The 27,219-nt window shown below is 33.2% G+C and overlaps 1 long non-coding RNA gene across 1 annotated transcript in view; it reads left to right on the top strand.

The window, feature by feature from the left end:
* The first annotated feature begins 999 nt into the window (after positions 1 to 999).
* Positions 1,000 to 27,219, top strand: part of LOC124106011 (uncharacterized) — a 117,387-nt gene continuing 91,167 nt past the window's right edge. The window contains exon 1 of the long non-coding RNA XR_006855964.2: positions 1,000 to 1,242. This is a non-coding gene — a long non-coding RNA (uncharacterized LOC124106011). The remainder of the gene's footprint in view (positions 1,243 to 27,219) is intronic.

The raw sequence follows: 27,219 nt of genomic DNA, 5'->3' as shown, positions 1-27,219 counted from the left end.
TGAGAACATACACAACCACAAACACAGAAAAATTATGCATAATGAAACAAAAGTGTAGAATAATACAATGATGAAATAATATTGAAGAAAACATTAAAATTTAAAAAGAGTAAAAAAATGGGAATATGAAGGAAAGAAAGAACAAGACAAAAGACAAAAAAAGAAAAAAAAAACACATCTTAATGAAGATAGAGGGTTTTTCCCTGCTGTAGTGGTCAAATCTGTTGGGAGGGAGGGATTTAAAATCTTTATATTTATTTTTGGCTTTATACTTCTGGCCCCTGTCCTTGTGTTCCTCACCTAGCTGACAGCTGGTTGTAGAGGCACTCAGCTTCCAATCTCCCGGTATTGGGGGGGATAGACTGGGGAGTGCTGATGAATTGTGTAATCCTGTAAGGTAGGTGACACAGAATTTTAGGTTGCTATTTCCAGTTGGACTTAACTGGGATTTGGAATTCTTTGGGTGTGTATTTGGGATCTGGTCCACTTCCCTTAGTGGTGTGGAGCTTCTTATCTCTGTTGGGCTTTTGGATCTCTTCTCTGGGGCTTCTGGAAAAATCCACTTTAAGGCATAGGGAATGAGCCTCCACAGGTTTCATCTTCAACACTATGGATGTGAATTGCCAGCATCCACCCTAGAGCACTGTGTGGCCTCAGTGAGCATCTTCACAATAACTTTTATGGGGTGCCATCAATCATGCGATTTTTCTCCCTTGGTATACAGAGGCTGAATACAGTCCAGATAAAATGTTCTTTGTGCATAATTCAGCCTCTCTGGTTCAGGCACCCTCTGGGAATATTTTTATCAGCTGCTGGTAACTTCCTTTATGAGTTTCTAGTCTCCTGTCTCTGTTCACAGCTGTGCAAACTGTGTGAGGACAGCCTTCAGCACATGGGATCATTTTCCTTATCTACTATTGCGTTCCACATTCTCGGAAGACTTTCCACGCTGCACCATCACGGGGGAGGGCTTTCCCTGATGCACTAGCGGAAGGTTGCCCATGGAGGGCTGCCTGTACTACAGAACGCTGGCCCCCAGCAGGACGCTTTGGATTTGTTTTTCACTGAGATGCTTTCCCTACCAGGTCTGTGCCGGTTAAAATCAGCTTTCCTGTGTAAACCACAGGTTTCCCTAAGTCGATTTTTCTTTATTTTTTAAGTTTCTTTATCTGCTGACCATGCATCTCTTTGTCCTGCACTTCCTGCTATGTTCTGTTGGTGGCCTGAGCTGGCGACTCTAAGGTATTATTTCTTAAGGTCAAGTTAAGACATTCTGTAGCTCTATGAATTTATTGATTTATTTGTTTGTTTTTTAGTTTATTGTGTTTCAGTGAGGCTCCTTTGTTACCTTGCTGAGGAGCAGCTTATTATAAGTCTGATGCCGAGGGACCTTGTGTTGGCTTTCCATTACTATAACTACCTGAGATGAATGGACTTACAAAGAAAACAAGGTTTATTTTTGTCTCACAGTTTTAGGGGTTCAGACAGAGTCAGTTGGCTGCTCAATTGCACTTGGTCCTGTGCTAAAGCACATTATAACATACAGTGTGTGGTGAAATAAACATGGAGGGGAAGTGAAAAGAAAGAAAGAGACCTGGGTCTCACATCTTCTCTGAGATCATACCCTCAATGACCTAAAACTTTCCTCTAGGCCCCACTTCTTTAGATGCCATCACCTCCCAATAGCACCAAGCTGGGGGTTAAGCCTTAAACACATGTCCCTCTGGTACACATTTAAGATCCAAACCACTGTAAGTCCTGGCTATCATTTTTAGATTTTGTATCCTGTGTTACTGATTCTGTTTCTGACATTGAGTTTGATTCCAGCAAGATTTCATGTCTGTCTCCTTACTGTATGTGGGCTTCAACTTTTCTTCATCATTCTTTATCTTACTTAGTACATTCTGTTTCTTTCCCTTTCCCTTAAAGATGATTCAAGTAAAGATAGAAGAAGGAAACCCTTAGATTTTTTATTTTCAACAGTATTTCTTATTTTATACATTCTCTTTGGGTTCTCGAACACAGAGAAAATGTCCATTTTCCACCTGCTGATGCCTTCCATTTCCTTATCTCATGAGCTTGATACCAGTGAGATATTTCCAAAAGAAGGAAAGAAAAACCAACTATATATGCAGTATCTCACAGTCTTCTGGAAGATGAAGGGCAGTAGTGTTTCACCAGGGCCTGGGGGAAAATCTCATTTCCAAGGAAAGAGTGAGTGACAGTAAAGCAGAGGGTCAGATAGGTACTAAAATATAAGGCTAAGACGTAAGAAATGAAGTAGACATCTAGTGAACTGGGATAATATGGAAGTTAGCTTGGAAAAAAGGCAACACTGAAAAACGAAGTCAGAGTCAAGAGAAGCAGCAAAACTGGTTTGATATTTACTCTGGTGAGTAGGGACTTGTGTTCTTAAAATTCTTTGTCCTGAGGAAGGTTAGCTTTACAGACTTAACTGTAGATTTGTCTGTACTGGATGGTATGTGAGATCACCTGCAGGGAGAAGTTGAAACCAAGCTTTGTCTGACTTAGAACTAAAGAATTTCCTTTTTTATAGTTTCAGGCAGTTATGAATTTCCACAGTATATATGTTTATAATGATTTTGCAAGAATTGTCCTAATTAGGTCATACTAATTGCAGAAGATTATGAATCAAGAAAAATCATCCTTAGTAAACCCTTTGCTCTGTCACTATTTACTTTTTGTGATTTTATTCCATTTAAAAAAGAAACTAATGCTTAAGGATGCTTTTGCTTGGATTCCAATTTGCCTTATTTTCAGAAAACAGAAAATGTAATATAAAAAAAATCCTAGTAATTTTGAGCTTTGTATTGATTTTCCTTTTAGCTGTAAAAATCAACACTATCTGTGATCTCTTTTAAAAGTCAACTTATAATCTACTTTTTTTGTATTAAAGAAAAACTGTACAATAGGTAGAAAAATTATCATTTTGATTTCCAAATTCTAGGTAATACAAGCAATTAGGATAGAAACTATTTTACCTTTATTCATTACAATTTTTTATGTTTGCTGCTTAAAATAACCATTTATCTTATGTAGAACTAAAATAATAACATCATATACTGGCAAAGATAAATTTCGATTCTGAGATGATTAGAATTAAAGAAATCAAGGAGAATCTACAGTTACATAACATGTTCCACATAGTAGAAAAAATTTATTATAAAAAGAATATTTCTGTTAAAAAGCATAAAGATGGCCAGGCTCTGTGGCACACTCAGACCTGTAATCCCAGAGGTTAGGGAGGCAGAGGCAAGGAGGATTGGAGGCGGAGGCAAGGAGGATTGCTTCTGTTCAAAGCTAGCCTCAGCAATTTACTGAAGGCGCTAAGCAACTCAGTGAGACTCTATCTCTAATAAAATACTAAATAGGGCTAGGAATGTGGCTCAGTGGTTGAGTGCCCCTGAGTTCAATTCCTGGAATGCCCCCCACCAAAGCATAAAGAACATTTTTTTCTGTTTAAAGGTTTACTTGTTTTCTTTCAAATAACCCTTTTGATTTATGATTACCTGATACACTTTCATTTCTTATAAGGATTTTTTTTTCCCAACTTTGTTGATATTAGTGAAACTTTAAACTCCATATATTTATAGTGTATGAGATGATGTTTTGGTATACATAAAGACAATATTACATTTGAAATAAGAATATTTAAGATCTATTTTCTTAGCAAATTCCAAATATACAGACTAGTTTTATTGACTGTAGTTATGGGCTATACATTAAATCTCTAGCAGTTATTCATCATGAATAACTAAAATTTTGTGCCCTTTTATCAACATTGCCCCATTTCTTCTAGCCCTTACCTCCTAACCCCTACCAACTACCATTCTATTCTATGCTTGTAGGAATTCAACTTTTAGATTCCACATATAAGTGAGATCATATAATAGTTGTTTTTCTGTGCCTAGCTTACTTCACTTAGCATAATGTCCTTCAGGTTTATCCATGCAGTCACAAATGACAGGATTTCTTTCTTTTAAAGGCTGAATAATATTCCATTGTGTGTGTGTGTGTGTGTGTGTGTGTAGCATACTTTCTTTTTCCATTCATCCATCAGTGAATGCTTATGTTGATTCCATATCTTGGTTATTGTGAGCAATGCTGCAATGAACATGGGATAGATACCTCTTTGGCATCTTAATTTTAATTCTCTGAATGTATAACCGTGAGTGATATTGCTGAGTCATAGAGTATTTTTATTTTAAATTTTCTGAGGAATATTTTTCATAATATTATAATATATTTTTATATTATAATATATTTATATTTTTATATAATATTTTTCATAATGGCTATATCAGTTCACATTACCACAAAAACTGCATTAGAGTCGCTTTCATCCACATCATTGCCAACACTTGTATGTTGCTTTTTAATAAGTCATTCTTACAAATATAAGGTGGAAATCTCATGGTGGTTTCAATTTGTATCTCATGATGTGATGTGGAACATTTTTTCATATATCTGTGGTTATTTGCATTTCTTCTTTTGAGAAATGTCTACTAGGTCTTTTGCCCATTTTGCCCCCCCAACAGAATATTCTTTTACTTGCTTCAGAAGCTTTTTAGTTTGATGCAATCCCATTTATCATTTTTACTTTTGTTGATATATTTGGTGTCAGATTAAGAAATTATTGCCTATACCAATATCAGGAAACTATTCCCTGTGGGTTTTTTTTCCTACTAGTTTTACTGATTCAGATCTTACATTTCAGTTTCTAGTACATTGGGGTTTATCTCTGAAAATGGTATGTCATTAGGATTCAATTTTATTCTTTTGTATGTAGATATCCAGTTTTTCCAACACTATCCATTGAAGACATTGTCCTTTCCCTTTTGTGGGTTTTTGATCATTTTGTCAGTAAAAGTGGATTCCATTCTGGGCTCTTTACTCTGTTAAAAAGGTTTATCTGTTATCATCCAAGAACTATGCTATTTTGATTACTTTATCTTTGTAGTAGATTTTGAAATCAGGTAGCATGATACATTCAGCTTCATTCTTCTTGATCAAGATAACTTTGGCATTTTAGAGACTTTCATGATTATACATGAATTTTAGAACATTTACTCTGTTAAAAATACTATTGGAATTTTGACAGGTTATATTGAATTTGTACTTAAATTTGAGTAATGTAGATATGTTAATAATATTAATTATTTTAATCCATGAATACAGGGTAACTTTCTACTTATTTTCATCTCTTCAATTTTTTTATATCAATATTATTAGAGTTCTTGGAGTACAGATCTTTAATCTTCTTGGTATTTTAATTTTACTTTTATGTGATAAAACAGTAAATGAGATTATTATTTTAAACTTCTTTTTCAGATAGTTCATTGTTAACATGTAGAAATGCAACAGATTTTGTATCTTTTTTTTCTTCCACTGTTTTACTAAATTTTTAAGAAATAACAATTTTTCCTTATGGACACTAAGGAGTGTTTTCCATATTTTTGGTGCATTATAATTATACATGATGAGATTCATCATTACATATTCATATGTGCACATAATATAACAATATATTTGGACAATCTTAATTACCAGTGTTTCCTTTTTCCCTCGTCTCCTCCCTCCCCCTGGCCCCTTTTCTCCATTCTGGTATCTTTTAGATTTTCATGAGATCTCCCCCTGAATCACCACCTCGCCCCTTGACCTTGGAGACTAAGGGTTTTCTACACATAAAATCATTTCATCCACAAATAGAGACAATTTAGCTTTTTTTCTGGTTTGAATACCTTTTATTTGTTATATTTTTCTTGACTAATTGCTCTGGTTAGGATTTTTTATGCTATATTATTAAATAGAAGTGTTGTGAGTGGCGATTCTTGTCTTGTTTATGATCTAAAAGAAAGTTTTTAACTTTTCCCCACTAAGTATAATGTTAGCTGTGAATTTCTCATGTGAGACTTTTTTATGTTGAGGTACATTACTTTTATATCTAATTTGTTGAGAGTTTTTAATCACAAAGCAATGTTGAATTCTGTCTAATGCTTTTTTCTAAATTCTTTGATTATATATGCCTTCAAAAGTTTGATAGCCTTATTTATTTGAGAATTTATCCATCAAAAGCCTCTCTAGAAAGAGGAAAATAGAGGTTTAACTCTTCTCTTCCATGTCTCTGAAGCTGTATATTTACGATTTTCTTTCTTCCGCCCTCTCTCCCTACCCCTCCTCTCGTCTTTATTTTTGCAATAGAAAAACTAAATAGGGCATATTCATTTCAGCACCAAGGAAGAAAATGATTAGAGTATACAAGCACCTAATTACTTCTTAAATCTTGATCCCCAGCTTCTAGAAATCATATGCTATGATCCAGAACATTTCTGCAAGTGAGTTATCTAGGGACATGGCAATTTAAAACAAAAACAAAACAAAAAAACAACTTACTTTGTAAACAATTTTTTTTACTACCTTAGGTTTCTTTAATTGTACTCTTAGAAAGTAAAGAAATTTCAAGAAAAAAAAGTGGTTACTTCAGTAGCAGGCAGAAGAGTGTTTTATGAATTAAAGAATATATAAATTCATTAAAATTATGAATATTCACATTAGCTCTCCTTTTCTAAGCATATAGACAAATGGATGAATAATTATTACCTGTGTTATTTGCCTTTGGGCTTCTCTATTCCCTTCTTTTTAATGCTTCTACATATATAAGACCCATATTTTCAGAAACAAAGTAACATATAATAGAAGTAATCTGAAAAATTTTCAATAGATTTCTCCTGAATAGCTCATTCAAACCAAATCAAGGTTTGTTATTACCATCAATAGGTTTTGATTTTTATTGCTACCCTTTGTTGCAAAATTGAAAATTAAGTATGAAAGAGAAACACAATTTTTATTCCTAAAATAACAAATGAATTTTTTAAAGTGATCATAAATAAGAGAAAAATATATTTTGCATTTGATTACCATGGAACCATGATATTTAACTGATTTAATGACTTTTCTTAAGAGACATATAAAAGTAATGATAGGAAATCTTACTGAAATAAGAGCATTTGCTTTATGAGCAAATAAATTGTATCACTTATTATATTTTTACTGTTTAGTTGCATTTTACCTAAATGTTATAAATAAATGTGTAAAATGTCCAACTCTTTTTAGAAAAAAATATTTTTATGTGTTAAAAAACCTTCATACATATCACCTTATGGTTATTTTAAGGATTTGGTTGTATATCCTAGTTTGGTAATATCAGAATTAAAATCAGGTATGCAGTTGCCAGTATAAATGGAAATAACAGAAAAGTCAAAGGCACTCTAGGGCTTAAAATTCCCATTAAAGTTCCCTAACAAAAGCATGTTTTTAGTAAATAATATTTTTATACCTATTATAAGAGGTAGAACAAAAAATTTTATGTAATAGTTACCAATGAACTTTGATAAAAGTTTTATTCAAGGTGGCATCTATTTCCTCCACTATTTTGTGAATTAGGGAAAAAAAATTCACCTACAAATGCACTGAGCAGCACTAACCCCTCCAATTGCTTTATTTTTCTCCTTCATAATGTAGTTAATGATAATGTTGATGCCTGATAGTTTTGCTTATTTTGTTAAAATGCTCTGTTTTAATAGATGAATGTAGAATATTTTATTTAGTTTTGGTTATTTTCTAATTTTACTTTTTAATGCTTCTACATATATAAGACCCATATTTTCAGAAACAAAGTAACATAATAGAAATAATCTAATAAGTTTTCAATAGATTTCTACTATATTATGATACTACATTAAGGATCCTTGAATGAATAACAGCATTTTATGACAGCCCAAAGGTTCAAACAACCAAAATGATGATCAATTGATGAGTAGATAAACAAAATGTGATATTCTATACAACAAAATATCCAGAATGAAAAAGAAATAAAGGATGGACTCAGTTATACACACCTTCAATTCCAGCAACTCCAAAGACTGAGGCAAGAGCATCACAAGTTCCAGGTCAGCCTCAGCAACTTAGCCATACCCTATCTCAAAACAAACAAACAAACAAACAAAAACAGACCCAAAAAGAGGACTGGAAATATAGCTCATTGGCAAAGTGCCCCTGGGTTCAGTCTCCAGCACTGCACAAGATAAATAATTAAGAACTGATGTGTCATCAACCTTATAAACAATGTATTAATTAAAAGAAGGCAGTCACAAAAGACTACAAATTGTGTGACTCCATTTGTATGAAGTGTCCAGAGTAGGTAAATTCATAGAGAATGGAAAGTAAATTAAAGTTTGCCTACAGCCAGGAAGCTAGAGAAACAGACAGCAATTGCTAAAGCATATGGCATTTCTTTTGGGGGTGACAAAAAAGCTCCAAACTTAGATGGCTACACATCTATTAATATACTAAAATATTGAATTGTACACTTTAAATGGGTGAATTTTATGACATGTAAATTATATCTCAATATAGATGTTTAAAAAACTCTTCTACATATCGCCTTATGGCTAAGTAAGTTTTTGCACAGAGGACAGAGAAAGAGGTAGAAATTCTATACATTAAACTAGAGTTTTTCACTTTGGTGCCGTTGACATTTTGTGTCAGATAGTTCTTTGTTGTGAGATGCCATCTTGTGTGTTTTATGATTGGCAGCATCCCTGGCTTCTACCCTTAGATGCCAGTAGCACCTTCATAGTTGTGAAAATTAAAAATATCTGTAGCAGTTTCCCAAAGTGTCCTGGGGGATAAAACTGCCTATGATTGAGAATCACATATTTAATCCTTCATACTTTCAATTTTGTTGGATATTGTGAATTATACTTCAACGTTGGTATTTATATTTCACCAGAATATAAATTTCATTTCATTCTAACTGATACTAGATTTCATTAAGACTTTTTGCTAATTTGATCAGTACAAATAGTATCTTGCTTTAATTTGCATTTTATAATTACTGGCAAGTCTGAGCACTTCTTCAAATTTATGACCATTTGCATTTTTTCCTCCCTAATTATTCATAATCCTTTCTCTTTATCAGATCATCTATTTTCATTTAATTAGTAGAACATTCTTACATTTTGAGTACTTATCTTTTCTTACATAGATGTAACATTTTAATTCAGGTCTGTGTTATTTTTTTAATATAACTGAAAAAATATTGTACATATGATTCAAAGTTGATATCATCAATTCATTAATGTTGCTTTTTATGATGTATGCTTTTAGGATGTCTATTCTTTTGACCAAAGCATTGCATTTAGCCCATGTAGAAGCCCAGTTAGCATCAGCAATATTTGGAAGCAAGTGCTTTATGATTAAACATGGGTATTGGATTTTTTTATTAGTTGTTCATGACAATACAATGATCTTGACATATCATACATTTGAATCAAATGGAGTATGAACTCTCATTTTTCCAAATGTACAGGTTGCAGAAGGGGACAGAATTTTCATTACTAAAAGTGAATAGGAAGTATCTTAGTCTCACAGATATTCTGGTTCAAGCTCAGTTGTAAAACAAGGTACTTCTTGGAAATGGGATATTGGGTCAGAGCAGAGGCATCATTCAAATTCACTTTGTATTTTTACCCTCAACAACGGATAAATGTATCATTGCGTTTCCCAGAATGATTTTTCTGCTTTTTACATTTCTTCTGTCAGAAAACATAAATAGAGTCAGATTAAAATATTTCTTTATTGGTTCATAGAAATATACACGATATTTTATCATGTAAGATTCCCCTATCCTTTGAAATATCTTATATTTTACAAATAATTAGAATTTTCAATTCTATAATTACATTTGAATGGAAAATTTGCTCAATCCTAAAATTTAAAAAATCATTATTTTTTAGATTTGTCATTATTTCATTTTTTAAATTTTTATTTATTTTAATGTTTTTATTACCACATTCTAGTTATAGATGTTTTCTCTCATCATTTCATTTTTTTCTCTTTTAATTTTTTATTAGTTGCTCAAAACATTACAATGATCTTGACATACCATACATTTGATTTAAATGAGGTATGAATTCTTATTTTTCCACGTGTATAGATTGCAGGATCACATTGGTTATACAACCACGTTTATACATACAGCCATACTAGTGTCTGTTGTATTCTGCTACCCTTTCTATCCTCCTCCCTCCCCTCCCCTCCCCTCCCATCACCTCTCTCTACCCAATCTACTGTGACACATTTCTCTCTCTCTCTTTTTTTTCTTCTCCCTCACACCACCTTACATGTAATTTTGCATAGCAATGAGGGTCTCCTTCCATCTTCCATGCAATTCCCCTTCTCTCTCCCATTCCCTCCCACCTCTAGTCCCTATTTAATGGTAATCTTCTTCTCATGCTCTTCCTCCCTGCTGTTTTGAGTCGCCCCTCTTATATCAAAGAAGACATTCGGCATTTGTTTTTTTAGGGATTGGCTAGCATCACTTAGCATAATCTGCTCTAATGCCATCCATTTCCCTGTAAATTCCATGATTTGTTATTTTTTAGTGCTGAGTAATATTCCATTGTGTATAAATGCCATCATTTCATTTTTATAGGTATCTAAAAATATATAGTAATAGGAAAGCCCAGACTAAAAATGTGGTTCTAATTTTAAATGGATCCTGAACCAAACATCACCATTGATGATTTTATTTTATTTTTTAATCTCTCCATGTCTTGATTTTGTCATTGTTAGACATACATAATATATTACTTTTCAATTTTTAAGTTTTCAGGTTTTCTCAGAATCTTATTTATCATAGCCATGGTAGCCATTACATCATTTTCATTTCAGTCTTATCATTTTCATTTCTATTTCTTGTTCTTTTGCAAAGTGGTAGGAGCTGTGATCACTTTGTGTAGGTCATATTGAATCCTACCTAACATTTGCTTTAGGTGTTAAGAATTCCGAACACTTGAACATTGGTGATAGAATTGCTCAGGTATGAAAAGCAATTTGATCTTCCTCAGAAAGGTAAACATGGAATAACTGTAGCATCTAACAATTTTATGTACTAAAATATACCTTTCAAAATTGAAAACATGCACACAAACAAAAATTTTAACATGTATGTTTATGGCTGTGTTAATTCACAATTGTAAAAATGTGAGAAAAACCTAAGTTTCCAACAAAGGATGAATAGAAAAGTATTATGGGATATACATCCAAATGGATAATATTCAGCCATAAGAAATAAAATAATATGCATTCTACAATGTAGATAACTCTGGAAAACATTGTTCAATTAAAGGATTGAAACACAAAAGGTCACATACAGCATGATCCCTCTTAAATGAAATATATCAAACAGACATATCCATATAAGCAATAAGAATATTGGTGGTTACCAAAGTCTGGGTAGGATGTGGCAAATAAGGGATGAGTACAGGGTTTTATTTTGGAGTAACAGAAATATTTAGAAACTAGACAGAAGAAATAGCTGCACAACACTGTGAATGTATTACTAAATTCCATTGAATTTTTCAACAAAATGCTTAATTTTGTTAATTAACTCAATGTAATAATTACAACTATATGCAGTTTAAAAAATTTTTAAGTTGTAGATGGACACAATACCTTTGTTTATTTATATGTGGTGCTGAGGATTGAACCCAGTGCCTCACATGTGCAGGGCAAGCACTCTACCACTGAGCCACAGCCCCAGCTCCATTTTTCATATTTAAAAACATTTTGTGCATGATAACTACAATTTTGTCAATTAAAAACAAATAAATTGGTTAACATTTTAAGTATTTTTAAAGTGATTAATGTTACATGACTGTAATATCATTACAAATGCTTATATTTAAAATATGGAGTCATATTTTCACACTGGGACTTTCATTACAATATTGAATAGGAATTGCAATTAGGGATATTTTTACCTTATCCCTGGTCTTTAATGGGTAACAGTCCAGTCTGTCAGAGTTAAGTGCAATGGTGGTTATGGGGTTATAGTAGTTATCTATTCTTTATCATCTTAGGAAGTTCTCTTCTATTTCTTGTTTCCTGAGGGTTTATATCATGAATGGGTGTTGGTTTTATCAAATACTTTCCTCTTTTTCCACTGAGATGACCATAATTTTTCTTCTTTTTCCTGTTGATATAGTAGTTTATCTTCTGATGCTAAATAAGTTTTGTCTATCTAGAATAAACTCTAATTATGGTGTGTAACTCTTTGTGTACATTGTTGGATTCAAGTCACTATTATGATCTTGAGGATGTTTGCATCTATATTTATGAGAGATACAGATGCTTTGCTTTCTTGTAATTTTTTTTATCTGCTTTTGATATTGGGATATTTATGATCTAATAAAATGAGTCAAGAAGTATCCTTCTGCTATTGTTTTCTAGAAGAGATTGTATATAATTAGTATATTTCTTTCTTAAATATTTGGGAGATTTTACTAACCAAATGATCTGGGGACTTTGTTTAAACAATTTCTAAGCTTATTAAATATATGGATTCCTGTTATCTGCTTCTCCTTGTTTCTGTTTTGGTAACTTTTGGCTTTCAAATGAATACTCCATTTCTTTTAACTTAACAAGTTTTGCATCATAAGTTTCTTTCTTTCTTTCTTTTTTTTTTTTGAAGGATCCAAGTTTTTTTTTTACTGTTCTTTTAAACGAATGACAGCAAAATGCATTATAATTCTTATTACATGTAGACAGCACAATTTTACATATCTCTGGTTGTATATAAAGTATGTTGACACCAATTTGTGTCTTCACACATGTACTTTGGATAATGATGTCTATCACATTCCACCATCCTTGCTAACACCCTGCCCCCTCCCTTTTCTCCTCTGCCCTATTTAGACTTCATCTATTCCACCCATGCTTCTGCTCCCTACCCCTCTTTGAGTCAGCCTTCTTGTATCAGAGAAAACATTCGGAATTTGTTATTTTTGGGTTAGGCTAACTTCACATAGAATTATCTTCTCTAACTCCATCCATTTACCTGCAAATGCCATGATTTTATTCTCTTTTATTGCCGAGTAAAATTCCATTGTGTATATATGCCACATTTTTTTTATCCATTCATCCACTGAAGGCACCTAGGTTGGTTCCACAGTTTAGCTATTGTGAATTGTGCTGCTATAAATATTGATGTGGCTGTGTCCCTCAAAAACAGTATGTTGCTTTTAAGTTTTTTTGGGTATAAACCAAGGAGAGGGATTGCTGGGTCAAATGGTGGTTCTATTGCCAGATTTCCAAGGAATTTCCATACTGCTTTCCATATTGGCTGAACCAATTTGCAGTCCCACCAGCAATGTTGCATCATAAGTTTCTTGATAGTATTTTATTATTATTTTAATTTCCATTGGATTAGTAGTAACAGCTGTCCTTTTATTTCTAATATTGTTCAATTGAATCTTCTGTCTTTTTCCTGATTATTCTATCTGGACATTTTTAAAATCTTCATTGATAAATAAATCACTTTAAAAAATTGATTCTATTTTCACTGTGTTCAATACCAGGGACTTCGGCTGTCATTTTTATTTTCTACTGCTTACTTACACTAGCTTGTTCTTCATTTATAGTTTCCTAAAACAGAAGCTTATATATGTATATATGCATATATATATATATATATATATATTCACAGACACATGTATATATACATATACATACAAAATTTTATATATATTTTATATATATGTATATATTTAGTGCATGATAGCTACAATTTTTCCAATTAAAAACAAATAAATTGGTTAAAATTATATAGCATAAAATATATATAAAATTTTTAGCATGTTAGTCTTTTATGCTCATTTAATTTTATAAATTTTATTTTAATTGTGAATACTTTATAACTGTTGTATTTAAGCTCCAAATGATTTGGAGGTATTGCAGTATTTGACAGAATCATGGTCACTCCAGGTGGATTGGGCTGCCAATGGAAAAAACCACACAAACATAGAAAATACTTTTGGGGGGTTCAGGACATCTCTGCAGCCTCAAGAAATAAGCTTCCACACTGGAGGGCAAGGAGAACAAGGAAAGCAAGAGGCAAGAAGCAGGCAAGAGAGAGTACTCTCTGAACCCTAGTATTTATTGGGGAAAAAAAACATTTGATAGAAAGTTCCACCCAAATAAGGCAGGGATTGGATTTCGGAGTGTGGAGTCTTGCTTGGTGATGTCTTGTGGTCAGCAGTTTGACTGACATCTTGGAAAGTCATACCCATTGCAGGTGTTGTGTGGGATCATAGGCAGAGTGAGAGAGACAGCACACATGTGTCACACAGCCCAATCAGGTGGCAGTGTCAGTCCAGTTCCCTCATACACTCAAATACACAGAGCCCATGAATGGCTTGTGACATGTGGGGAAGGGATTTCAGTTACCTTTCTACTGTTAATTTATATTTCATTATTACATAAAATCTGGTCTTTATGATTTTTATCCATTTAAATTTGTTATATGATTCATGGCCCAGAATGTGGTCTATTTTAGTGAATAGTTCTTGTTCACCTGAGATGAATATATATATATTCTGCTGTTTGATGACATATTCTGTAAATGTCAATTATGTGAAGTTGATTTATAGCACCGCTTAGGTCACTGATCTTCTTACTGATTTTCTGCCTGCTTGACCTATCAATTTCCAACAGAAAAAGGTTTGAAGTCTATAATCTTAATCATAGATTTATCTATTTCTATCTTCCACTCTATCAGTTATTGCCTTTTGTATTTTGGCAGTCATTTGTTAGGTGAATACAGTATTAGGATCCTTATGTCTCCTTGGAAAATTGACACTTTTATCATCACATAATGCCCACCTTTGTTGCTGACAGTCTTCAGTTCTGACATGTGCTTTTTTTTTTCTGAAATGACTACACCTTTTCCAGCTGCCTTTGATCCATGTTGCATTGTATTTTTTCTTCATCTCTTTACTTTTAGCCTGTCTGAATATTTACATTTAAAGTGGGATTCTTGTAGAAAAATGAATGATCAGGTCCTGGTTGTATTTCCCACTCCAATGATCTATCTTTCAGTTAGTCTGAAGTAATTATTGAAATAACTGAATGATTGTCATTGTTTTCTTTTAGTTTCTCTTATTACTCATTTCTCCTTCCATCATTTTTAGGCTTTGTATTGTATTAAGTGAAATTTTAAATATTCCATATTATCTCTTTTCCTAGCCTTTCTGTTATATTTCAAGACTTTTAGTAGTCCTATAGTTTCTAGTATAACTTTTTTCTTTTTCTCTTACTTTCTTTTTTTTATTTTTTCTGGTACCAAAGATTAAAACCCAGGGTTGTTTAACCATTGCCTCATCCCCAGCCCTTTTTATTTACTTATTTATTTTTGAGGCATGGTCTTGCTAAATTGGTTAGGGTTTCACTAAATTGCTGAAGCTGGCCTCAACCATCTAATCCTGCTGCTTCAGCTTCCTGAGTTGCTGGGATTACAGGCATGTGATATAATATGTATTCTATATTATACATTTTTCAACTAATTTTAGCCTACTTTCAACAAACACCATACCATTTCAATGTAATCTAATGACTTTATACCAGAATATTTCTAATTACTTTTCCCCTCTATTGTGACAATCCTGTCATTATTTGATTATCTATATCCCATAACCACTTGCTACTTGTTATTATTGCCTTAAACCACAAGTTATTTTTAGATCAATTACACACCTTAAAATGTAACACTTTTCCTTTTTATTCTTCTGATAACCTGACTTTCTTTTATGAATTCAATTTTCTGACCTATGTCCCTTTTCTTCTGCCTGAATAATTTCTGTCAACACTTCTTATAGAAGTATTCCATTTGTAGTAAATTGCCTCATTTTTAGTTACATTTTTAAGAGGTAATTTCATTGTATCTATAATTCCAGATAGATGTTTTTTTCTTAACACTTTAAATATTTCACTCTACTCTCCTCTTGCTTGCATTATTTCTTATGATAAATATTCTATTATTCTTATCCATTTTTATCAATAAAGTGGCTTTGTTTGCATTTATGTTTGTGTTCGTTTTCTTGTAGTATTAATCTGATATACCCAGGTGCAGTTATTTGGTATCTATCCTTCTTGGTGTTCTTTGAAGGCCTAGATATGAGGTTTTATGGCAGTCATTAATTTTGGAAAGTTATTGACCATTAGTGCTTTAAATAATTCTGCTTTATTCACACTTTTTCTCTTAGAAATATTATATATTCTAGTTATAAGTATGTTGAACCTTCTGTTATCCCACAGTTCTTGGACCACCATTATGTGTATTTCTATTTTTTCCTTTCTTTCATTTTGTGTTTATATTTTGGCTTAGGAAGCTTCTATTGACTTACCTTCTATCTCACTGATTCTTTCCTTAACCATGTAGAATCTGCTGAGGAGCCTGTTGAAGGCATTCTTAATTTCTGCTGGCAGTGCTTTTAATTTCTGAGATTTTATTTTGATCAGTCCTTGCTGTTTGCATCTCTCTGCTGATGTTACCCATCTGCAGAATTCTCTCGGTGGCCCTAGACCAGCCCAGTCTCCTCCTTTATCACATGTAATTATCCTGGATAACTACATAATGTGATGGGAATGCAATATTCTAAGAGAGGGAGTGACTGAAACAACCCTGATTCTATGAATCTTCTCCTGGAAATGAGATCCACTTTAGTGCTTTAGCCCAGTGATCCATGTGAACCCAGGGAAGGTTGCGTTCCAAGATCTTGCAGATATGATGCAAGTGGGACAGGTGCATTTGAGACTCCATATACTACAGGAAGCTTTCCTGAACCTTAGAGGACTGGCTTATGATAAATTCTATGTGTTTGTTTTGCCCCTTGCTACCTATTTGTAGTAATAAATCCATTCTATGTAATTTGTTTCATATGTATGTTCTTACAGGAATTGGGAAGTTGGTACTCAGTGCACAGTGAAACTGTTTTACGATCTGTTCTTGCTTATTGCCCATTTTCTAACATAAATGCACTTAAGCTATTAACCACAGTTACTTTAGACTCTTTGCCTTCTAATTCAATATCTGTGTTGTATGTGAGTCTTTTTTCTGATGACTGTTTCAATTCATCAAATTGTATCTCAATACATCTTTTCTTTAGTTGAAATCCAGACATGTTATAAGGATCTGTGTTAATCTGTCTAGTAGTTGGACTGCTAAATGCTAGAGACTTCAAAGTCTTCTTTTGTCCTTGATTTTTTTTCTCTTGAGGTTGGACATCGCAAAATATGCTTCCTTGCACAGAGTCTGTGCCTTGCAACTCTTTCAACTATAATCCACTGTAATAATTCTGGACCGGTATTGTTCAGTGGTAATATATGGGGAAAGATGAGCATTCCATTTTATGTTTATAAAGTCTTTTAGTAGTCTTGTCACTCAGGTATGTAATATTCACAAGTGTTTCTCTAGTGGTATAACTTTTCCCTCATGTAGAAATATTTCTTTGGTACTCTCTATGACAATCTAGTGGGAGTCTAGAGATGAAACCCACCTGGAGTTTTGATCTCCTCTGAGCCCCTGCAAGTTTTTTTGTTCATGTGCTAGTTCACACCCAGCTCGCCATAATTTACCAAAATAAGCATTCAAGAGTTCCTACTAGTTTATGACTCTAGTAGTATCTGTCCTTGGTATGTGCATCTATAGATATACCTCTCTTTCCAGATTTTGCAAGGGACTTTTACATTGAAACATCTATAAGATCCAAGAAAATTTGTTTTGTGTGCCAAGCTTTTACTCATTTTAAGTGTGAGAGGACAGCTTTCAAGATCTTTACATGCCCAAGGTCTAATCAGAAGACCCTAAAACTCTATCAAGTAATTGCTACATTCTGATATTTTGAAGAACTAAGCATTGCACCTCAGAGGATGATTAGATTAGTTTTCTTCTTATTGCCATATAGCATAAATAACCAAAGACTGCTCCTTGATTTTTAGAACTAGTGAGCTACAGCAACTTAATGCTCAGTAAGATTCAATTTGCAATTGCTTCTTGACAATTTATTGTGATATTTATGATAAATAGTGATAAAATATTTTATAGGTGCAAAAGTTGAAAATAATATAATTCAATACTGATATCAATTGCATTCCCCTTGGAAACAGTAGAAACCTAACCATCTTTGAAATGCATAGAAATATAGATAGCTTTGATAGTCTCCACAAAACAGTAGCATGTCATAAATTCTCTCTTATCTTGTCTATATTCTATATAGATACGTGTAAGTGCATGTTGTTAGTGACGATGAGATGAGAAATTTTTTCTGGATCAAAAGAGAGTCATGCTGCATAGCTACAAACAGATTATAATCTCATCATTGATTTTACCTGTTATTTTTGAGGATATATGGACTGGTATAGAGTGATGAGTAGTCTTGAAACATGGAGAAATCATTAGCTGCAGTAACAAAGTCAAAATCTTAGGAAAAGTACTTGGGGTTGTATGACATTCAAGAATTATGGGAAATATTGGGAAATTTTTAAAAGCTGCTATTCATAGTTATATTTAATGATAGATACTTCATATGAAAGCATGCTAGAGGTCAAAACAAAGGAAACTATTGGTTGCAACATAATAATACTTAAATCTTAAAATGTTTTTATTTTTATTTTAATGTTGTATAACTTGATTTAGTGGATTAGGTAAAAAGTGAAAAGAAAGGCTTTGATAGTATGATATGTTACACAGGTGAATTCAGTGGAAGGTATGTCACCATGTATCTGGAGTATAGGAAAGCGGGATCTAAGTTGTCACCATTCATTCCCTTTTGTTCTCATCTTTATTTACCCAGTAACATGCAACACAAACGACTCCTTTATCAATTTTAAGAATCTTTCTGCTCTTGCCCTATATAATACCACATTCTTCCAGTTTCCTTTAATATCATAAGCTATTTTTCTTCTTTTTTTTCCAGGACCCATTTCTCTTCTGGTGCCACACAGTCATCTTAGATGACCCTATCATTCCCCATGGTTTTAAGTGCTATCTTTGTACCACAATATTAAAATATTTATCTATTGCCCTGAATTTTCTCAAATATTCAGGACTTATATTTTCTACATGAGTTATGATTTGTAATAAAGTTTACATGGAACACTTGATTTCCCAGTCCTAAATTTAGTCCTAAATTCAGTATTTCTCACTTCAGTTTATGAAAGCACTGTACTATGGAAGCCTAAAACCCAAGAGTCAAGTCATGTTTGATTCTACTCCTTCCTTCATCTAATTCTTTCATGTACTCTCTTCTGTTTTGTTTATATTATGTACTTACAATATTGTACAAATTACCTTCCCATCTATTTGGATAGTGCTTCTATTCTAATTGATCCCCCTTCTTCTCTTCTATCTCTCCTGTAATATGTTACCTACAGAGCAGTTATAAGGTTAGTTTTAAAACATAAATTGAATCATGTAACTCTCTTCCTTGAAACTGTCCAGTGTCTTATCTTTGTAGCTACTTCTGTTTACAAAGACCTACACAATATGGTCTCTTTTATTCATTTCTTCCTCTTATTCTATAGTCACATAGTCATAGTCCTCTCTGTTTCTTGTGCCAAAAGGTTGTTTACAAGAGTGAATGAACTTTATGTGAGTATTCTACCTGATGACCAAATGTCAGCTTCCATTTTATCTTTAAAAATATCATTTTAAATGTACTCTTTTCAAAGAGGATTTCGTCACCAACCAAACTAATATGATCACTCAATCTCATTCTATCACATCATCTTAGTTTAATTTTATAAGTAACTTTTTCATTTTGGAACATTTATACCTGATGAGATCAGCTAATGTCTGTCTTCTTCACTGCTATTTAGTTAACATGCAGAATATTCCTTGCTCCATAAGAGTTTCTCAGTTAATTATTGCTAATAAATGAATGGGAAGCTAGGAGCAATCTAAATTAATTGATAAATTTATTACGGATGTCAGTATAAAGGGAGGGAATATGAGAAAAATGGAGATGTTAAGATAGGAAGTCCAAAGTTTTCCATATTTCCTAGTTTTGCCTAAACCTTGCCCCATGTACTACCAGCATTTCTTTGTTGTAAACAACTTTATGTTCTTTGTCTATATTTTGTCCATGCATACCTTCAATTCCCACTTCTGTCCAGATGATTCACAGTTTTGTATTTCCAGCCCAGATCTCCCATCTGACCTCCAAACCTCTATATGCAACTGCCTACTTGGTGTTTCCTCTTAGATATCTCATTCAATTCAGATCCAATGTTCCAAACATACTCAGGATCTTTATCTGTCAGATATTCTTATCTTCCTATTTCCTTCACCTCAGTGATTGACACCAGTTGTTATCCCATCATTAAAGACACAACTCAAAATATTTCTTAAAAACTTCTCCTAAATCTAAGATCCAATTATCAGGTAACCATTGATCTCCTTCTTAAATATGTCATAATTCTCATTTTATCCCCATTCTATCTCCTTAAAATTAATAGTTAAATAAAGCACCTATTATGCAGAAGCACTATTTAAAAGTTTTTTTGTATTCATGAACCCATTTAATTCAACTACATGGTGAGGTAGGTTTTTTTTTTTTCAGTCTCAGTAATTTATATGCAAGTGGAAGGGAGGAGAGAACAAATTCATTAAATTAATATTCACCATGTAGAAACCATATTAACCATCCATTATCTTGGTTAGTCCGGCTGAAAAATATCAAATAAAAGCAACTCAGTTCTTAATTATGAAAAGAGTCCATTTCTATTGAACAACAGAAGATATATAACATCTTTTCTTGTAGCTTACATTATCAGTATTTCTCTCAGCAGCTGCTCACTGATTAAAATTTGTGTCCCCAAGGGCCCTTGGCCTGAGAAACTCCTCATTCTTTAATTTCTTCTTCCTGTCTTTTTTTCTTCCATCAATTCTATCCTTAATACATATGAAGCTGGCTTCTAGCAAGAGGTTTCTTTGGAGGTTTTGGTAGTTGGAAAAAAAAAAAACACGATATTTTGTGAATTTATTTTTGTTCCTGCAGTATTTGTGTGTGTGTGTGTGTGTGTGTGTCTGTGTCTGTGTCTGTGTCTATGTCTTCATACATGAATTTAGGATAATGATGTCCACCTCATTCCACCATCTTACCTACCCCCATGCCCCCTCCCTTCCCCTCTCTCCCCTTTGCCCTATCCAAAGTTCTTCCATTCCTCTCATGCTCCCCCCACCCTCATTATTTTATTTTTACTACCACTTTTATTACTATTATTAAATAACCAAAGATGGTTACTTTAAAAATAAAAAAGGTTTATTTGGTTCACAGTATGGAGACATAAAATCTAGGGGCCACATCTGGTGATGGCTTTCTGACTGGTAGAGTCTCAAGGTGACACAGGATATCACTTGGCAAGAAACAGGGACTGTGTGTTTGTGTGTGTGTGTGTGTGTGTATGTGTGTGAGTGAGTGGTTTCTTTCACATACATACACACATGTGGTTTCCTTCCTTCTTCTTATGTAGCTGTCTGGATTCAATCATGGGAATCCTAGTCACCTTCCACATGCTTCACTTCTAAACAACATCAATTAAGTTTTCACAATCTTACTACCTCACAATGGGGATGAAATTTCAACACATAAAGCCTTATTGGGACACTTACCATATCTAAAACATAGCAGCATTTTACAGATGAAGAACCTTTACTCAGGAGGTTCTGTAGTTTGCTATAAAGGAGCACAGTAAAGTACAAATCTGAGCAATCTGGCACAAGTCTTGTGTTTAAACATGATATTCTCTTAGTTTAAGAACCAAATCACATCCAATGTGGGCAACTACATTAGTCTTTTGAGAGTCATATTCTCATTGGCTTGGGCTCTTATCGTGTTGAATCTTCAATCAGCAGTCAGATTGATGTTTTCAAGATCCATTTTTATTTATTGTAACCACTTATTATAATAACATTTTAGCAACTGAGGAGGCTGAGGAGGAGGATGGCACATTCAAGGCCAGCTTCAGCATCTTAGCAAGGCCCTAAGCAACTTACCTCAAAATAAAAAATAAAAAGGATTGGGGATGGAGCTCAGAGGTATAGTGATCCTGGTTTCAGTGCCCAGTACAAACATTTTTTTAAAAATTCCATCCATTGTTTTTAGTTTTAAAATGAACATTTATATTGCTTTCATCGGTTGTTCTTTGGAGAATCCTTTCCTGACTTTCATGGTGAGATCAACTTCCCTGTAGCATGTAATGTTAAATTATAACCCTTTCCTGAGGCTGAGCTAGACCATTGCTGTTCACACTTATTTCATCCCATCTCAAGTGCCTACATTATTCTGCTTCTCTGCCTAATTGATTGCTTGCATTCCACTGGCATTTGCTTGGGACCACTAGGACTGCTTAGCCATGTGCTGGCCAACATGAAGTTGTTTAGAATTCAGTGCTTCAGAAACAAATCTCAACCAGTAAGGAAAAAGAGTTAGTGGATAAATACCCCAGCTTCCCCATGTATTGGTAGGAACATTCTGACATATGTTCCAGAGAATCCTTTAGCCTTTGAAAGGTCTCTGACAGGAATGAATTCCAGTTGTCCAAGGAGATAGTTCACTCGTTAAAAGATTCTTTATTAATTTTTTTGTTTCCCAGATCAGTTTTCCTACTTACCTTACCTCACTGGAATGAATTCCCCCCAAAATTGCCTATGTCCAATTTCTTATCTTAGGATCACCTTTTAGAGATATCCAAAGTATGATATTCTCATGATTTATTGTCTCTTAGAACCAGGTACTCCTATTTACTATCATATTGAGTTTGCAGTCACACAGATGCATAGAAAGAGGCTTGGGACGGTGTTCACCAAAGGATTACCTTTTTGGAGGATAGAGTTTTCAATACTGTCTTTTAAAAAAGGCATTATAATATTTTTTTTAAATGATGGAATAACTTTTAGAGCTATAGAAGTTAATAAAATGATGAATTTTACTTTTAATTAAAAGAACTTCCTACAACCAAGCCATGGTAAATGGTCAAAGATATGTGTTTACCCTGACTTGGTATTTATATACTAAAGCATAGTACCTCACAAATATAAATAATTATTATGTGTTAATTAAAAATACACTGTATAATATAATTTTCTAAGTTACATAATGTATTATTTAAACAAATTATGAAGATTTTATATGATGTATTTTGTCATATTATTAACTGAAAAAAGTGCCTTTTCTGGGGGCGGGGATTGGTGAGAATACTTAATTAGCACAAGCCTAAAGAAAATCTCTTTGTTATCTTTTGCATTTGGTTTTTCTGGAATAAAAAATAAATAAAAATTTAGGTAGCTGAGGAGTTAGTATTTTGTCAAATTTGAATTTTTCTTAGACTGTATTAAAACATCCTTTGGTCTCCATTATGAAGTCTAAATTAGAAAGGAACTAATTGTATTGGTGCTTATCTTTCATAGTAAATTCATTAGCACTTTATAGCCACATTTTAGCTGCTGCAAACAAACATTTTAAAAGGAAAGGGATGTAGTTATATTTAGATAAACTGATATTAAAATGTGGCCTTAAAGCTAATATGAGTTAACAGCTTTCCTCTCTTTTTTGACTGAAGGCAAAGTAAAATTAGCAATAGAAACAATTTAATCCTGTATGACCCAAATAGGACTTAGAATGTCATTATGGCTAAATGATCTTTGTGGAACCACATTTTCCCTACCACTGATAAGGTCATCACCCAGAAATCCCTGTTTTTTAAAACAAAATGTTCAAGAGAACAGGGTCCACATGAGCTTTAGAGAATAGGCTTTAAGGGATAATACATATTAAAAATGGCTTTTTAATCATTAAAATGGAAGCTTTCTTTGATTAAAAGAGATTTCACTGAAGTTATAAAGCAACTTTCTTATTTGTTTTTACTCTAAAAGAGTATAATAAATCCATAAGGGAAGGGGATATAGCTCAGTTGGTAGAGTGCTTGCCTTGCATGCATGAGGCCCTGGATTCAATTCTTAGCATCACAACAAAACAAAACAAACAAAAAGCATAAATTAGAGTAGCATATTAAAGAAATGCAAGGTACCTGGAGAATTTCTGGAGTCATAACATGTGGTGTTGGTAATAAATCAAATGAATTTTTCTTTTCAATTTACTGAAGTGGCGCAAATTATATTCCATGCATATATGTTTATATCAAAATGAACCCTAATATTATGTATAACTATATGCACTAATAAAAAACATTAAAATATTATTATTTTATGTTAAAAGAGACTGGTACAATGAGGGCACTCACACACTGCTAGAGCCCTTGTATATAGTGTGCTTCCTTTTCCATGTAGAATCATTCATCCTATGGTGGGGAAATGTACAAGTGCCAAAGACCTAGGCAAAAGAGTTTCTCCAATTTTTTAAAAAGAAAATAGCCTCACTATTCAACAATAGGACAAGTGTTAAATAAATACTGATGAAAATTTTTAGCCTTAAAAATAATGATAATAATTGACAGAAATACGTTCGTGATCTATTATTAACAGAAAAAACGTATATTTCTGTACTGTGGTTTCTGACCTGACACATAAGGAGCTTGAAAGTCAGTAGTGCATCCTAAAATGAATAAAAATCAATTCTTTAATTCTTCTTAGATTATCAGAAAAGTGTGGTAATAGGGCAATCCATGGCTCTCAAATTGGAAAGACAGGCAGACACAGGGTACCACAAGCTACCAGAGCAAAAACCCAAGAGCAGAAAGCTCCATGGAAACCAGTACAAATATGAAAGCTTGAATTGAAACTGATGAATTGCTGGAGGCTCATTGTGGACATGTCTGAGACTTAAAAACTCCAAGAAAGCTTAGTCACAGAAGGAGCACTATATTTTTATGAATGTTACTTTCAGGAGCCTTATCAGGTTCCCACAGGGAATATCTGAGAAAATTCCCCTAGGGCTTCTAATAGCAGGAGGGGAAAAGTAATCATTTTCCTGCAGTCTAAAAAGGACTGTAATAAAGAAAAACCATTTTGCCAGAGCCTAACCTACTATTTTTTTCAGAACCCAGGTTACCAAGGGAAGGTGAGCACTCAAATCCAACATCCTTTTGCCTAACAGCACACTACTATGAATTGGTAAAATACACAATCTGTGGACACTGTCTCACCAAAAATACTGAAACCTAATGATTGACTATTGTATAGAATCCTTCTTTTTCCTCCATGAAAATAAAAACAATAAACCAAAAGTAGTGAAATAAGACAAAACAGTACCAAGAAGGAAGTTCATGATGATTGACATCTATATTTAAAAAGAAAAAAAATGTCTTAAATAAAGAACCTAACTTTTATAACTCAAGGAACATTCTAAACTATATTTTATGGGACCAGCATTATATTGATACCATCCAGACAAAAGCACTGTAAGATTTAAAAAACTGAAATCCAAGATGATGATAAATACAGATAAAAATGCCTTAACCACAATACTAGCAAATTGAGACCAAAAGCACATTATGAGGATTATACACCATGACTAAGTGGGATTTATCCCCAAGATGCAAGGATAATTCAGCATATGAAAATCAATCGATAAATATAATATACCACAGTAACAGACAATAAAATTAACATGATCATCTCTGTAGACATAGGGAAAAAATTGACAAAATTCAGTATCTTTTCTTGAAAACCTTCTTAAAAAATTGGTAATAGAAAGAAATAAAGGCCATATATGAAAATTCCACAGATAATATCACACTCGAGTGAAAACTAAATACTTTTTCCCCAAAATCAGGGGAAAAGACAAGGCTGTCCACTCTTATCATTTCAATTAAATAAATTACTGAGAATCTTAGTGAAAGCAAGTAGAAATGAAAAAGAAGTTTAATTAATCCAAATAAGAAAGAGAAGGGAAAATTGTTACTGGTGCAGATGTCATGATCTCATATGGGGGGGGGGGACAACCCTAAGACAACACCAAAAATAGTTGAAAATAATAAATGAATTCAACCCAGATGCGGGATACAAAATCAGCATATAAAAATTAGTTGTTTCTGACAATGAACCATCTGAAATAAAAACAGTGTCATTTTACATTGCACTAAAGAGAATAAAATAACCAGGACTAATCTTAAGAAGGGGAAAGACTTATATACTAAAACCTACAGAAAGGGCCTGGGGTTGTGATTCAGAGGTAGAACGCTCACCTAGCATGCCTGAGGCACTGGGTTCAATCCTCAGCACCACATAAAATAAAGAGATTGTGTCCACATATAACTAAAAAACAAATATTTTTTAAAAACCCTACAAAACATCAATGAAAGAGTTAAACAAGAAACAAATGGAAAATACCTCCTTATCATGGATTGGAAAACATAATATTGTTAAAATGTGCACATTGGGCTGGGGGTACAGCTCAGTTGGTAGAGTGCTTGCCTTGCATGTACAAGGCCCTGGGTTCAATCCCTGGCAACACACACACACACACACACACACACAAATGTCCACACTATCTAAAGCAATCCCTACTGAACCACAATGGCATCTTTTAATAAATATAGAAACAATTCTGAAATTCACATGCAACCACAAAATCAACCTTGAGGAAAAAGAATAAAACTATATATCATTACTGCTTTCAAAATATTACAAAGCTGTATGATCTAAATAATATGATATTGGCATAAAGATGAACATGTAGAAAAATGGAACAGAATACAGAGCCTAGAAACAAAGCTACACATTTACATTTACATTTTCCAAAAGAAAAATTTCCAAATATACACAACAGGGAAAGCAACATCTCATCAGTCAATGGGGTTGAGAAAATGAATCCACATGCAAAATAAGGATATAGAACTCATATATTATACTTAATACATAAAAATCAATACAAAATGAATACAAGATTTAAATATAGTATCCAAAACTGTAAAACTCATAGTAGAAAACGGGGTGAATCTTTATGACATTGGTCTTTGCAATGATTTTATGGGAATATGACACCGAAAGTACCTTCAATGGAACACAAAAAGAGGCACATGGAATTATATAAATCTAAAAGGGTTTTGAAGCTCAAAAGAAGCAATTAGCAGAGTATAATGAATGCCTCTAGAATAAGAAAAAGATGGTATTTGTAACCATACGCCTAATAAGAAGTTTATATCCAAAATATGTAAGGAATTTCTACAACTCAGTTAAAAAATACTCCAATTAAAAATGGGCAAAGAATTTCTCTTTCACCGCTTCTATTCAACATAGTCCTGGAAGCTTTAGCCAGAGCAATTAGACAGAAGAAAGAAATTAAAAGAATACAAATAGGAAAAGAAGAACTCAAACTTTATCTCTATTTGCTAACAACT

Source organism: Marmota monax, unplaced genomic scaffold, assembly GCF_021218885.2.
Source record: "Marmota monax isolate L192 unplaced genomic scaffold, Marmota_monax_Labrador192_F-V1.1 WCK01_AAM20220418_F8-fsc00057, whole genome shotgun sequence".
NCBI classification, from domain to species: domain Eukaryota; kingdom Metazoa; phylum Chordata; class Mammalia; order Rodentia; family Sciuridae; genus Marmota; species Marmota monax.
The sequence above is the reverse complement of the archived record's forward strand: the minus strand, read 5'-3'. Positions and strand labels throughout refer to the sequence as shown.